At 38.2% G+C, this 15960-nt stretch overlaps 1 long non-coding RNA gene across 3 annotated transcripts; it reads right to left on the bottom strand.

Annotated features, from left to right (window-relative positions):
* Positions 1-483: 483 nt before the first annotated feature.
* On the bottom strand, positions 484-1753 carry LOC129770837 (uncharacterized). 3 transcript variants are annotated; one of them, XR_008742218.1, is made up of 4 exons: positions 1681-1753; positions 1371-1518; positions 965-1304; positions 484-876 (listed from the first exon to the last, which is right to left on the bottom strand). It is a non-coding gene; the product is annotated as an uncharacterized LOC129770837 (long non-coding RNA). The 3 variants fall into 3 exon arrangements; XR_008742217.1 differs by having other exon boundaries at positions 1616-1734; XR_008742216.1 differs by having other exon boundaries at positions 1371-1719.
* Positions 1754-15960: the final 14207 nt, after the last annotated feature.

The raw sequence follows: 15960 nt of genomic DNA, 5'->3' as shown, positions 1-15960 counted from the left end.
GACATAACCGAAGAGACGTAGGACCACGCCACGGGTTGTCAATTTAAAGACATCGTTTTACTTTCATTCACTCGATTTTTCAAAATATTATGTGTCTTGCGGTTCACTCATTTAGTTAACTAGAAAATTCATGTTCTTGAAAAGTTCAGCTGTTCTGAAATAAAAATTTTGGCTCTGTCAATTGGGTTGCGTTGGTGTTGCAGTATTAGATTATCGTTGGATGTTTGAGATGACGCAATAAATCTTTGCTTTTTGGTAAGAATTATGAACGCATTGGGAGTGTAGCTATTCCCAGTTGACCTGTTTAGGGTTTATGGATATTTTTTTCTGCTTTTTCAATGACACTAACGTTCCTGACAGAAACTTCAAAGAGCACGAACAAATGATTGACAACAAACTACCCAAAACATGAAATTGTCCCACTTAATACATTTTTTGAAATGATACTGGGCTATGATTTAATTATGAATGAATTTTAGCCGTTTATTCACATGCAAATTATTCTAACAACACAATTAAAATTAACTAGTAAAATTTCTATCATTTTCTGCTGCCTTTCCAATGATATCGTCATGCCTAAATAATAGGCGACTCTAATGATAGAGTATGATTACAAATAGTTAAAAAGCTTGACTAACAACAATATAATCAATTGTACTTTACAAAATAATATCTGACTATACCGGTAGCATCGCAGATTCAAATGTTTAGTGTCTGCAAACGGGTGACCATTTTTATAGAAGGAAGAAATCGGCAGCCATCAGCAGCTCCATCGCCATATCTTTTGAAATGAAAAATCCTGGAATCGGCCCCAAGTGGTTCGTGTAGGTATGTTTATAATCCAAATATTCACATACTTTTTCGAGTATGGGAGCTCTAGTATACATTGAAAAAAAAAACAATAAAACAATTACAATTAATGGCAAATCTAGTGGTAACTGGTGGTAAGCATCGGTTTACTTACGGAATGTCCTTAAAATGGATGATATTTGTATCGGATTCGGAGACTTCACCTGGACCCAATAGCATAGCTTTGATGATGGGCGAGACAAAGGCATGCTCACGCTTTACGATAAACTCTTTTCCCTCCGTTGAAGCTAGTATTACGAATTCCGAATGTGGTCCCTCGCAGTTAATAATAGTATATTTTGATTCCGTGCCTTTGTCCATCGCTCTTCAGCTTGTTTTTTTTTTCTGATGAAGCTCTAGATTAGTGCGTTATGTTTCGGCCAACAGTATCGTACTTCTATACAAACATGAAATTCCTGTATCAACTTTGCCTCCTAGGAAACGGTGTTATCGACCTGGACAAATAGCTTACGTTATATTTCTATCTTAATGGCCTACACGAATAAAAAAAATAAACTTACTTGCTTAGATAGATTTAACGCATTGTTACAACAAACGATCTCAATTACCAAGCTTCGAGAATCACAACAAAATTTCTCCTGTTCGGCGATGCTAATGTAGTTACGCGTTCATTGTTGGATTACACAATGAGATTCAAACCGATAAGAACTACAAAAGAGTGTCGATATACATCATATTTAGCTCAGCCAAACAGTACTTTGTTATTTGTAAAAAAATCAGACTAAACATAATCTAAAGAAGTAACCTTTCTTGAAATATTAATCGATATTCCCTACACTTGTATCTCAATTTGAATGACTTGTTTCATACTTTGATATTCTCACATATCTCGTCAACCAATGGATAGCGAAGTGTTGCGTCATGAAATATTTTTTGACTATGGGTTCCCTCTAATTTAGAATAGTTTTTTCCGTATCTTCTGGCAACACAGTTCAGCCCAATAGACTATTGTTCTCGCCGCAAGATATAGGAAATATGTATTTATGCCTCATATTAAATGGATATACAATGATGGCACAATTAATGTTTGTACAAAATGAAAAAAAAATTCCTTGAATTCAATATCCTCGATGTTTTTCTTTCGTTTTACTATTAATATAGAACACTAGTTGACCCGGTAAACTTCGTCCCACCCAAAATTTATTTTTCGTTATCACATCCACGTTTTCTAAGCGCTCGTTCATGGGTCCGATCGCAAAACTGTTCATTGATTGATCTTCTAATCTACCCTTTAAAATTACCTTTTACTGTAAAATTTCCTATTTCATTATAATATCATTATCATTATAATATTATTTTCAGACATAATTCTCGTTCAAGAGTTTTCAACCACTTGCAAATAACATGTTTCTCCGTTACATGGAATAAATGATTGATACAGAAAATATGATAGAATGAAGATATACACCTTCCCTGTTCTCCTCTTAGAGAGGGGGGGGTGGAGTGTTTATTCTCCATAGAAACGTTTCGTGCCCCCTAAAATCTTCACATGCCAAATTTAGCTCCATTTGCTTGATTAGTTTTCGAGTTATGCAGAAATTTGTTTTTCATTTGTATGCCAGCCCAACCTAAGAGAGGGGAAAGAAGTGCCGAACCACCATACAAACATTTATTGCATCCTTAAACCTCCACATGCCAAATTTGGTTTCGTTTGTTTGATAAATTCTCGAGTTATGCAGAAATTTGTGTTCCATTTGTATGGGAGACCCCTTAGAGAGGAGGGAGGAATGTCGAACCACCTTAGAAATGTTTCTTCCCCACATGCCTCCACATGCCATGTTTAGTTCCGTTTGCTTGATTAGTTCTTGAATTATGCGGAAATGTATGCTTCATTCGTATGGAAGACCCCCTTCCCCCCCTCCCACAGAGAGACGGGAGGAGTGTCTATTCGCCATAGAAACGTTTTGTGTCCCCTAAAACCTTAGCATGTCAAATTTGGTATTTTCTTCATTAGTTTTCGAGTTATGCAGAAATTTGTCTTTCATTTGTATGGCAGCTCCCCCTTAGAGAGGGGGTGGAGTGTCTAACCACCGTGAAAACATTTATTGCGGCCTAAAACCTCCACCTAATTTGGTTTCGTTTGCTTGACTAACTCTCGAACAATGCAGAAATTTGTGTTTCATTTGTATGGCAGACCCCCCCTGAGAGACGGGAGAGGAGTATTTACCCACCATAGAATCATTTATTGCAACCTAAAACCTCTAGATGTCTAACTTGATAGCATTTGCTTGATTAATTCTCGAGTAATGTAGAAATTTGTGTTTCATTTGTATGACAGCCCCCCTCTAGAGAGGGGGTGGGGTCTCAAACTATCGTGAAAACCTTCCCCGGCCCCAAAAACCGCTACATACCAATTTTCATGTTGATCGGTTCAGTAGTTTCCGAGTCCATAAGAAACAGACGGACAAACAGACAGACAGTCAGACAGACAGAAATCCATTTTTATATATATAGATTTAATTTATTTCATCACTTTTGCAAAAAAAAATCAAAAATAAAATTACTCTTTTATATTCGAAAAACGAAAAATACATGCACAAAAACGAATAAATTTTTTTTTTTTGACTCCATCATATACAGGATTCGATTATATTCAGTGAAAAGAAATCAGAAACTGTATATAATCGAGTCCGCCCTGTATTTCGAACTTGTTGGTGGTCCAGAAAAGAACCGTTGGATTTGCGTAGTTTTGCAAAAGCAACTGATGAAGTTTGATACATAAATATATTATATTCTCGTGAGAATAATACAGAAGAGTATTTGATATTTGTTTATTTATTTGTTATCAACAGGTCTGAACAAGATGACATTTCTTAATCACATACTTAAATCTAACTTAAATTCTACCTAATATCTAAGGGCATTCGAAGAAATCCTTTTCAGATGTGAATGGGTCAAGTTAAAATCGTACGAAGTGTACGAGCGGTTGAAAACTCGGCACATACTTGAAACGGGTTCATTATACCCGTAATTAGTGTGTGAAGAGGGGACACAAATGAATGTATGAGAGCGCAAAGTTCGTGTCCTCATAATAAAATTAATTAATTGGAGAAGAGTAGAACAGTCGATGTTTGAGAGGATCAGGTCTGATACGAATATCGCTTTAGCGACGTCTCTACGTAGATTTAGTGAGTCTAGTCCAATTAAATTAGAGCGATCTTCATAATTTGGAAGATTTGAAGGATAATTCCAAGGCAAATTTTGCAGAGCGAAACGAACGAATTTTCGTTGAATCGCTTCGATTCACTGAACGCCATTTTGATAATAAGGCGACCATACAACACAAGCATACTTGAGGATTGAGCGGACCAACGAACAATATAGAGACTTTAAACAATGTATGTCCCTGAAATCTTTCGTAACGCGAAAGATGAATCCTAGGACTCTGGATGCTTTACTGGTGATATAAGCTACGTGTTCTTTAAATGTTAACTTAGAATCGAGAATGACGCCAAGATCTTTGATGGCCATAACCCGGTTCACAATGACATTTCGTAATTTATACGGGTAGGCAATAGCTGAACGTTTCCGCGAAAAGGTGATAATTGAGCATTTTGCTGGATTCAAAATCATCCTGTTGATGTCACACCATTCATCAAAAATGTTGAGTTGCTGCTGTAGGTATGTTGCGTCATCAAGACAATTAACGGTGCAAAATAGTTTGAAATCATCTGCGTAAGAGAGTTTGTGGCACTTCAGACAGAAATTAATATCGTTGAGGTAGAGTAGAAAGATGTAAGGGCCAAGGTGACTTCCTTGAGGTACGCCAGATGTAACTCGAAATGGAGAAGATACAGTGTCACCGATTTTCGCTGACATCACACGATCGGTCAGGTACGAACGTAGCCAGTTCAGAAAGTTGCCATGAAATCCAAGACGTTGTAGTTTGGCGACGGCAATTTCATGGTTTATCTTGTCAAATGCAGCTGAGAAATCTGTATACACAGCATCAATTTGTTGGCGTGACTGTAGAGAGCGAGCGATGAATGAGGTATACAATACTAGATTTGTGGATGTAGATCGTTTGGGAACGAAACCATGTTGTTCATCAGCGATGTAATTGCTGCAGGCATAGGAGATGTAGTCCAGAACTATCAGTTCAAAAAGTTTGGAAACCGAGCAAAGGCTAGCGATCCCTCTATAGTTATTGACATTTCTTTTGCAACCTTTTTTGAAGACCGGGAAAACAAAAGAATTTTTCCATACCTTTGGAAAAGTTCCACATGACAGTGATTGGCTGAACAGGAGACTCAGACGGGCCGATAGACTACTGGAACACTTTTTGTACACTATAGAAGGGATACCATCTGGTCCAGGATTTGTAGAATTTTTGATAACGTGGCAGGCTTCTTGTACTCTGCTAGAACTTATAGCAGCCAATGTGCAAACAGACGGAAGGCAAGGTACATTTCTTATAGCTGCATCAATATGATCTTTGTCTAGGGTTTCACTGACGAAAACACTGCTGAATTGTTCCCTAAACAGTGAACAAATGGTATCCCTGTTCGAAGCCTCCACATTATTACGTGTCACCACAGTAGGAAGTCCAGACTCTTTCCTCTGTTCATCTACGTACTTCCAGAAATCCTTCGGATTGAGTCGTAGATTATCTTGAATACGATTTAAATTAGCTCTAAATAAGGTGTTATTTTACCATTTGTAGTTTTTGTTGGCGACGGAATAACGTTTCTTCTAAAAATCAGTACGGTATTTCGAATATTTCTTCAAAGTGTATCGTTTTTCTTTTCGAAGGCGTTTCAATTGGTAATTTGTCCAAGGTGGGTGAAGAGGATCCTTGGTTGTTTTCTTAGGAACAAACTGATCAATTGCATAGAGGATCACATGGGACATGGATGATGCGGCTTCCTCAATATCGCGGCCATTCAGAATATCATTCCAGTTAATGGTTGAGAAGAAACGATTCATCAGTGGGAAATTCGATTTACGATAGTTGTAATGAGTTGATTCGATGGTGTTTGCAAAAACGGGTGGTGACGATTCAAGTAATGATACCAGAAGCGGAGGATGGTGGCGACACATTTTCACTAAAGCGGAGGGAGCTGATTTTACAGTCGCATTGTGGACCATCTCTGAATTAACGAAGCATAGATCGAGCATATGATTGTTGTGATTCAAGATTCCGTTCATTTATTCATGATCATTCCAGGCGGAAGCAAAATAGAAACTGATGCTATTGGATACGATTGCATCATGGGAACCGAATACGCAAATCTTCCTTTACCCGAGCGCATTTGCAAGCGAGTAAAAGAAAACACAGCATGTTGCATCGCGACAATCAAAATATTAGATGATTGTTGCATCGCGACAAGGCCGATGCATACGGGAGCAGATAGAAATGGGGTTTCAGCGTAGCGAAGATGTACTATTTTTACGAATGGGTTATGAAGTACACACGTACGCACAAGAATATCCATATATCGATGGCTTGAAGCAACTAAATATACACACACTTCTCTCCGTTTTGCACTTTTCTCAACAGAAGCCCTTTCTACTCATATTTCCGGTCTCGATTAGCTTAGCTGTCATCCTTGGTGGAGATAGTTTTGCTACTCTCATTCGAAATAGCCATTTTCCTGGTGAGCAGATGATAGCCTAGTATGATGATTCTCCATACAATTGTGTAGTTCAGAACGTCAGACGTCAGTTTGATGCAATGATTGCAATGCCAGAGACATCAGCGAGGAATTAATTTGGTCGCGTCCACAACACAATCCGAAACGAAGACATGTGATGACGCAAAACAAGGAAGAACAAACGATGTTCATTGCTTCGTATCTAGAACGATACTGAAAGTTTGTCTCCGCGAGATCCAATATTTATGCTCTAGGCAAATATTCTCCTTCGTTGATCGCCGATAAAATGCTCGTTATTGACGGCATGGATAGGGAAACTCACAAATGAGCAGAAAAAATGTATTGGAAATCAAATGTATACTGTATTGTATAAATTGTATTCTGATCTGGTAATGAAAGACGTAGTTCTACGTCAAAAGTATAAAAAAATCATTACCCTTCGCAACTTACATGGGATGAGGGTAAAAGGTCAGTCTTATAAAATAACACAATTTTAGCCAGGTTAAGATTGCGAAACTTCTATGGACAACGCAGATGGCAATTAGGAAAAACAAACTGACGAAAACTCGAAAAAATAGAAGATAAAAGCTAGCTTATCGATTGAAATATCATTCGCTTCTCACAATATTTTTGATAAAGTGAAAAGCGTTTGAATGTGGTTTGAATCAGTAGACGATGGAAGAATGAGCAGCGTGGATACGGTGTCGAAATTTGTACGCTACCAAATCCTGTGTCTCTTAACAAGAGTAAGCAATTGGAGAGACAATAGCGCTTTGTAGAAGAAACGAGGGGAGTCAAATAAGGGATGAAAACAAGATGAAATGGCAGATCTTGATAACGAACTCAAGTTGTGCAAGAGTTGGGGGAAATGGAAAATAAACGAATGGTGAGTGGAAATACGCTCTTCCACCTGAGCACGCGACCTTTTTGGCACAGTCGAACATTAGCGAGTTTTTTTTTTCTTTTATTTTCCAATCGAAATACTTTGCATTTTCCCCCTTTCATGAACTGCTTGTAATTTGTTCTCTCGTTTCAATCAGATTAACCGTTTCAATTTGCACATTTCATCGTCACATATCCAGATATGCGAACATAACCGTAAGGGTAATTTTAGCTTTTTATCGAACATTCTCCAACAAGTCATTAAATCCGCTTAATTACGATCTGTGAGCATAAAATTAACGAGCGCGATTTTATTGCCATACCCATCGGTACGGGATGGTACATTGTCTCAAATATTCAGTACACATTGTCCAGCCAATCTCATAACAATACACAACAGCTTATCACTGAGTGCCGGGTGTCAAGTATCAACATATTAGAGAGAAGAACATTAGCATCCGACCTCTGCATCAGCCGGTATTCTCCCCAAAATCTGTTCCACTCTGTAACATAAGCAGCAAGCCGATAACACGCTCAGCAGTCCCCTAAAGCTGTCTTTTTATCGCGTGTTGGGCATTCACCTATCAGTCACAACCCACCAACCCCTAGAAAGTTGTTCTTATTTACCCAATGGGCTGCAAGCAGCGCGTGTTCGATAAGTTTTTTTTTGTCCTTTTTGAAAAATGAGTTTGCCACAACCTCGACATGGTAGAAGATAAAAACGACTTCTTCATAAGCTTTTCTCGTGTTAAAACCAAAACTGTCGCATGTTTTTCAGCATATTTCTATACCATCAGCGGTGCTCGCACAGCTATGTAAACACCCACCCCCACGGCGGCGTTCCTTTTTTTTCTTCATCGGAACACGGGTCAGAATAAGAGTACCACCGGAAGGGAAGTGATGTCTTGCTTGCATGCTGAAGGCGTTTCCCGTTCCAGCTTTTCCTGCTGAAGAATTGTACTTTCAGTTTGCGTGAAAGTAATTAAAATTTACTCATTCGCTTTTTTTCCTGGTGCCCGTGTGTGTACATTCAATCTTCCCTTGAGCTAGCGATGATAGACCCGTGTTGATGCAATGAAAGTTAATATTGATGTTGCCGACTTTTTTCTAGAACAGATTTTTCCATAATGTTTATGAAAAATCGAGAACTGGCAACACTTGCTTCCAGTAGCAATCATCTCTATTTTCTGATATCCCTTTACTTTTTTTTTGCATGAACTAAACAATCAGCTTGACAGCGATGGGAAATGGAAAAACTTTTTATTCTTTTTCCACAACTTTATCCACGTTGCACACATGCTTCCACACATGTGTAGGTGTCACACAACCTCTGAAATGTCATATTTGCCTTTCAGAAGCTTTCGTCCTCCTCACAAAAGACGTGGGGGATGTTCAGAACGGTTTTCACTCTTCCATCCTCCCATCAACCGTGGAATCACTCAAGACTGCTCGAGTGGCGCGTGGCTAATCTCATCTCATCAACATCATCATCGTCATTATGTGTTGTGTTGCCGAAGTCAATTATCAGCCAAAGCGTGAGGTGTGCGGTACCGTTACATATTGCATACCATCCCTAGTTAAGCTGCATTTTATGGCTCCTAAAGCGACTTCCCGCTGTGTCTGCTGCTGCATGTAAAAAGGCGTTTAGCACCAGGGCTTGTTATCGTTCTCCTCGCTGCTTCTTTGTGACAGTGGGAAACTTGGTGGAAATCAATTGAAGTGAGCGCTGCTTTGTAGGAAAACTAAAACTCTCTACTTCACTGCTATCATGCTTGAACTGATTGGAGTAGTAGCGTGTAGTTGGTATGTGCTATTTATTTGAAATGAAGACTTTGGAGAGACATTTGCAGATGTTTAAGTTTAACAAAGCTTTGTTTGTTACTGTCGTATTGAGATTATTTATGATTTTAGAATTTAAAATCAGTGAATCTGCACAGACTTGAGACGCGAGCTCCAGGGGTATGACTGAAACGTCAAATCCCTCATATTGCCAGTGTACCCAGTATTGCTGCGGTTCACTGACATTTTGGTTCTGGTAATTAGGCCGATTACACATTATCCGGTTTCAGCCGGACCGGTTTGAAACCCAAATGGCAAATTTCGACCGTACCAACTTCTTTACGGCGCCGTGATGCAGCTACAATGTCCGGTGACCGGACAAGCATTATACGCGATGACAATACCCAGCAAACATTAAGTCGTATGAATAGCTATAATTGGAGGCGATATACATACAACCAAGACACATTTGTATGATATATGATGCAGATAACTAGCATATACACACAAAAGTGGAGGCGATATACGTATATGCCATATTTTGTACGCATATAAAGCCGTATATAACGATATGCGATGCTTTTTGGACTGATATGCGATTTGATACGACAACGTTACCACTCAATCCATCGATGACATGGAAAATCGTGTTTTTGCATTTTATGCGATTTTAGATATATATGATCGATATTTTGATTGATATTTTATGCGATTGTGATTTGATACGAAATTATATGTGACTTATCATGTGCAAAGTTATACGATTTAATGTTTGCTGGGTAGTGTTGTGCCGACGTCTGGTGGAGACATCAGTTTGGGAAAGCAAATCATCGTCTATGGGATTATTAGACCTTAAAACAATTTTAAGTTGCTTAATTTTTGAATGAAAATTTTTACTTCATGTTATTTTATTACTTCAAACATGTAGTACTGACTTTTATTTAACCATTTTTGTATAATTTTTTTTCATATTTTCACTGAAACTCATAATTGTAATATAAAATGATCATCAAACACAGTTCTTGTTCAGAGGGTCTTCTCCACTTGCAAAAGAACGTGTTACTCTATTACGAAAATAACATATTTTATAAGAAGAAGGTAATTTTCATTCATAACTTTTATTTTCAAACATGTGTTTATTGCACCTGAAAATCTATCATCACTATCATTTCCCAAAAGCAGAGCACGAAGTTCCATGCCATCAGCGCGGATTGATAGTTGTTTGTCATGTCTGTTAGTATTAGTACAATTCAGGCAGTTTTTCGTCCCATGTATCAGTATGTGTGTGCTATTGACGTTTGTTTGTTGTTTTTGAAATTCAGAATTTGCAAGTGATATGGATGGATTTCTATTTTACTCCTTTATTTCGCTGCTGTGGAACAAGTTTAGTGATGCAGGTTTCTGCTCAAAGCAAAGCTATGGTCAGCGATTTTATCGAGCTGAATGTGAAGGTCAGTTTTTGTTCTTCTTCTTCTTCTTTGTTTTTAAGAGGCTTTAAACTTTGCAGTTCATTCGCCTCTAAGTGTTTTTGTTAATTTGAACACACCAACAATAGCTCTCTACTCATATTCTTATTGGGTATTCCACACAGTTCGACCTGACCCGGAAAGCGATCGATGACAGGGCTCGACTCGAGGAGCTCAAGACCAAACTGTCTGTCATGTGACCGGTGATCAAGATGTTCTCCTGCCCGATGCAGAAGCATCGGCTCTGTCAGAGCAAAATAATCCAGCGGTTGGCATATCTGATTCGGTCATTTTTCGCCTAGGATCCGCGTATTGATAACTATGTGTTGATGCGAAATGCGCTCGAGAAGCCGTCCCTGCCCCGGAGTTACGCGATCGAGGAATTGCGAAATATGCTGAGCGCGATTCTGGATGAGCATTTTCGCAAGATCTGCCGTGTTCCTGGTGTGCCACATTTTAACACGGCCGTATATACTCTCCAAAGGAACGCAAATTTGAGAAGACTCGTAATTGCTGCAGCAGCCGTGTTTTCAAGGTTTTCCGTATGCAGACGGCTGCATGTAGCAGGAGTATTTGCATCAATGTTTATCTGTCAATCCACTATATAAATAAATGCACGTATGTGTATGTGAGAGATGCACGGTTTTGTGTAGCGTGAGGTCTTTTTCACATTGTTATCCGATTATCCGTCCAAACCCAGCGGTGCTTTTTGAAACCGGTCCGGCTGAAACCGGATAATGTGTAATCACCCTTACTGTTGTTTACAACTCGGTCCGGTTATATAGTCGAATAGTGGCTAACTTTAAACTCCATGTTAAATGTAAACACCTCCATGTGAAACCGAAATATGAAAATCGCTCATGCAGTTAGAAATGAAGCATACTATCTCCGTGATTTCAACGATTTCAATCCTCGCAAATGATATGTTGGTAAACAAATAACGCCATATTTATTTTGATTTTGGGTAGCCTATATTCAATTGATGTCTAACCCCTGGCAAGCTCAGGTAATAGGGACGTATAATTTGTTTCATTTCATCAATTATAGAAACGGGCATTTTACTACAATAATTTTTTTCGAACGAGTGTCTTTCAGTATTCGATTGATCGATCGAGCGAATATTTGTTTTGACGTAAGACTTCGTCTTTCATTTCTACACTGGGAGTAAGTTCAAACTTTCGAAAACGAGAGCGTTACGCCGGAGCAACAAGATTTTGAGCGTTAATATCTCCTAAACAACTGGTCGAAATGGTATGATAAACACTTTATTCAAAAGATAAAATGTCTACGCGTTATATGCTTGTTACTCGTTTAAAAACTTCAAAACCAGTGAGCCTGGGGAAAATCCAAACGGAAACCCGCTCAGTTAGAACTGTACAGCGATTGGAGCATGTTATCGCTGTTGTGGCGAAGCTAACCTCGTTCATCGTGCAAGCAGTGATGACCGGTGTCACCAAGAGCCTATTTGTGCACACAAACGGCATTGGTGCGTCGAGTTCATTGAATATTTCCCCTAAGGCCTGTCATGTGCACTGAAACGAATACGAGAAAATAGTTAAAGAGGGGCTAATCGGATTCAGATGTTTCACTGTAAAAAGAAGGTATTTGTAGGATCGAGGTCGAAACTAGAGTGCCGACTCATTTCAATGTTTTATTGTATGAAACCTTTCCCCAAGGGTGACACTTATATTTATAGCAAGGTTTTGGTCTCTTTTTGATCTGATTCTATAATCAGAACTGTCATTTGACAGTACATCACAGTTCTTCCCCCAATGGAAAGTTCTATTTAGTATTTTATAATCGTAACTACTAATATTTCTATTTCTTATTTTTCGGATATTTTTCAACATTGAAAACATTCTGACAAATCATGAATTCAATAAATCATTCGAAATTTCAACTATGAAACTGTAATTTATCAATATAAACTGTTTAACCATAAACGAAATCGTTGTCGACCTTCGCCGTTCGTATTTTTTTCGAGGCCCTTGTTCCAGAAGGAGAATTAGGCAAAATATCAGGATGTTTCCTCTTACAGATCCTTGGTGGCGGCTCTACTACTGACTCTGCTGATATTCTGAGGTGGTCATCACTATTGCCAACCGGCAATCTGTCTGTACGGTTCGAAAGGGACAGCGTTACAGTAGATTTTGACGATGTCTTATCAGTAGTGTTCCTCAGCTGATTTCGATGAGCCATTAAGCGAACGTTTCCAGTTTCCGTTTCCAACTGGAAAATATTCTTAGAAAAACGTTTTAGAAAAACTGCTTCTGTCCAACGAGCATTGTTATATGGGTTGTTATTTTTGTACCAGACTATATCACCTGCCATCAGATTGTCAAAAGTATCATGTGCTTGATTACTAACACTCAAAGCGTCATTTAACGTTTTAGGGTCATCAGGTAGCTGTGATGTTAGTTGTCTGCTGGCACGTTTTTTAGAGTTAAGTGAATCCAATAATGTTTTTGGGACGTAGGAGAAAACTTTCTCTGAAGGAAACGTACCATCACTAGTCAAGCAATTATTTGTATAATTTAGCAAAAATAAATTTATTTGATCCTCTAAATACAATTCCAACATCTCTGGTTCCAGTAAGAACTTCTTCAGTTCTTCAGTTGGAACTAATCTCTCTGCCTGACCGTTACTGGACGGATTATACGGTGGGCTCTTAAGCGCTTGAATGCCTTGTCAGAAAATCTACGAACGCTAAAGAATTGAATGGGGACCACCGTCCGAGACTAAATCATCAGGCAATCCAAAACGAGCGAACAATGCTACCATTTTTTTCAACACTTTACTACAATCAGTGCCTTTTTTCATCCAATCTATTTCCACCCATTTTGAGAAACTATCCACTGAAAGTGTGATGATTAAAATGAAAAAAGTGTATGTGTATTCTACTAAAAGATCTAATTGTAGGCGTCCAATGTGAAATAGTTTTCGATTTACTGGCAATTGCCATACTAGTGCAAATATCACACCCTGATACAAATCATTCAATATGCTTGTTGATTCCAGACCAATATACTGTACGCCTAGCTAATTGTTTAATTTTTACATAATTTACATAATTTTACATTTTTACATAAAAACATGATTTTTTGTAGAAATTCATCACTTTTGGTCACCTTACCAACCAACTTGAAATTAATAGGAAATTCTTTACTAAAGTTTGTGCTTCTGATATGCTCTATATGATATTCACTGGGAACCAATTGTGGTAGAGACCTCGAGCATAAATCTGCGATGCCCATTTTAGCAGACGGCCTGTATTGAATGCTGAATCATAAATGGACAGTTCTAAAATGTATCGCTGAAGCCTCGTCACAAAATTAGAATGTTTACCATCTTTACCAAAAATGCCCACTAAAGGTTTGTGGTCAGTGTAAACAGTAAATTCTTGGCCATACAAATATTTAAAAATTTTTATCGTACAAACTAAGGCAAGCGCTTTTAAATGAAGAATTGTATTTTTTTTGAGCGTCATTTAATGAAAGAGATGTGAAACAAATCGGTTTTTCTACGCCATCAACAACATGTGCAATTACACCACCAAGCCCATATACTGAAGCATCTGATACAATTACAATTGATCTTTTTGGATCGTAAAATTCTAAAATATGCCTTGCTGTCCTCAAACGCTCTGGTGCAATTAGCAACAAACTTGACTTTATTCTTCAGTAAACTGTATAAATAATACAGTTTCGTTGACAAATGTGAGATGATTTTATTGTAATAATTTATAAGTCCGAGAAATAATTTCAATTCTGTTACATTCTTGAGCACCTTTGCCTGCTGTATTATCAGAATTTGCTTGGACAAGGCAGAAATCCATCTTTGCATATAATGTGACCCAAATAATTCATACTGGATAAAAATAATTTGCATTTTTCACAGTTCATTTTAATATTTACATCATTCAATCTGTCTAACACCAGGTACAACTTTTATTTACGTTGTTCCATGTTCCTTCCTGTAAACATCATCTAAATAACAGTGCAAATTTTCAATACCTTCGAGCACTTTATCCATAACTAGCTGAAATATGGATACGCTCGAGGAAGCTCCTTGCGGTAAACGGTTGTATGTATACAATCCCTTGATAGTGTTAATAGTCATAAAACGTCTGGATCGCTCAGATAAGGACAATTAAGTATATGCTCCTTCTAAATCTAGAGCACAAAAAACTTGGCATCCAGCCAAACTAGCAAACAAGTCCTGTGCTACAGCAAGAGGGAACGAATTGGGTACGAGAACATTGTTGATAGGCACCCTACAATCTATCACTAACCTTATTTCGCTATTTTTTTTAATCACAATTACTACCGGAGAAGCCCACTCACTGGTCTTAACAGGTGTAATCACTTTTTCCTTCTCTAATCTATCCAAGTAACTTATAACTTTTTCCTTCAATCTGTACGGTACATCATACACTTTTTTGAATACAGGAACGTCAGACGTCAGCACCAACTCGGCCTCGAAACCCTTTATTGGAATGGAAAACTCCTTAACGAAAACATTATAATATTTTTGTTTTACAATGTCAATTTCAGTAGTAACATTTTTTTCAACTATATTGTTGATCATCAGAGAGTTTGTGAAAATATGTCTCCAATCAGCGAAAAACACATCCAACCATGATCTGCCGAATAAGGGATTAATATCATGATCACTATATAGCAATTGCAATTCTGCTTCAATTCCATTGTATTTAACCAGCATTTGTGCTTCACCTACAATTTATAGTTTTAGCCCATTAACTACCATCAGTTGTTTAGTACATTTACTTAAGCGTTCATTGAAAATCCAAAAATATTGATTCTACCAATAACCGATACGGATGACCCACAGTCAACTTCCATCTTGAGCATTTTACCCTCAACAATTAATTCAATTAGACATGGATCGTTTATCTTGTTAATGGAAGAAACCATCATGCATAGTAATTCACCTGTATCTTCATTATCGCTGTCTAAATCCTGCGGCCGTATGTGATCGTCACTTGGTCCCGACTGATACTGGCCCGCCAGATTAACTGCACCTCGCCTCATGTCTTTCAACTTGAAGCACTTGCGCACTCACGCTTCACGCTTCATCCCGCAAAAGTGGAAAATCACGTCCGCATAGCTCAGCTTCTGGCTCCACTCACCAGGTCGAAATTTCTCCGTCTCTCTCCAGCTTTGTCCTCTTGATCTAATAGTGTTGTCGAGTTTCCGGTCATATATGGTTTGTAACCCAATCGTTCCATAAGAGAAACCCGAGACAAATTTAAATGTTCCCTTTCGTTGTTTGCATTAACTGCGATACAAACTGCCATCAATTTATTCATAGCTGATCCTATCTTTGAGGAGGTTTGTTGCATTGATATT

This window comes from Toxorhynchites rutilus, chromosome 2, assembly GCF_029784135.1.
Source record: "Toxorhynchites rutilus septentrionalis strain SRP chromosome 2, ASM2978413v1, whole genome shotgun sequence".
NCBI lineage: Eukaryota > Metazoa > Arthropoda > Insecta > Diptera > Culicidae > Toxorhynchites > Toxorhynchites rutilus.
This window is presented reverse-complemented; position numbering and strand designations above follow the sequence as displayed.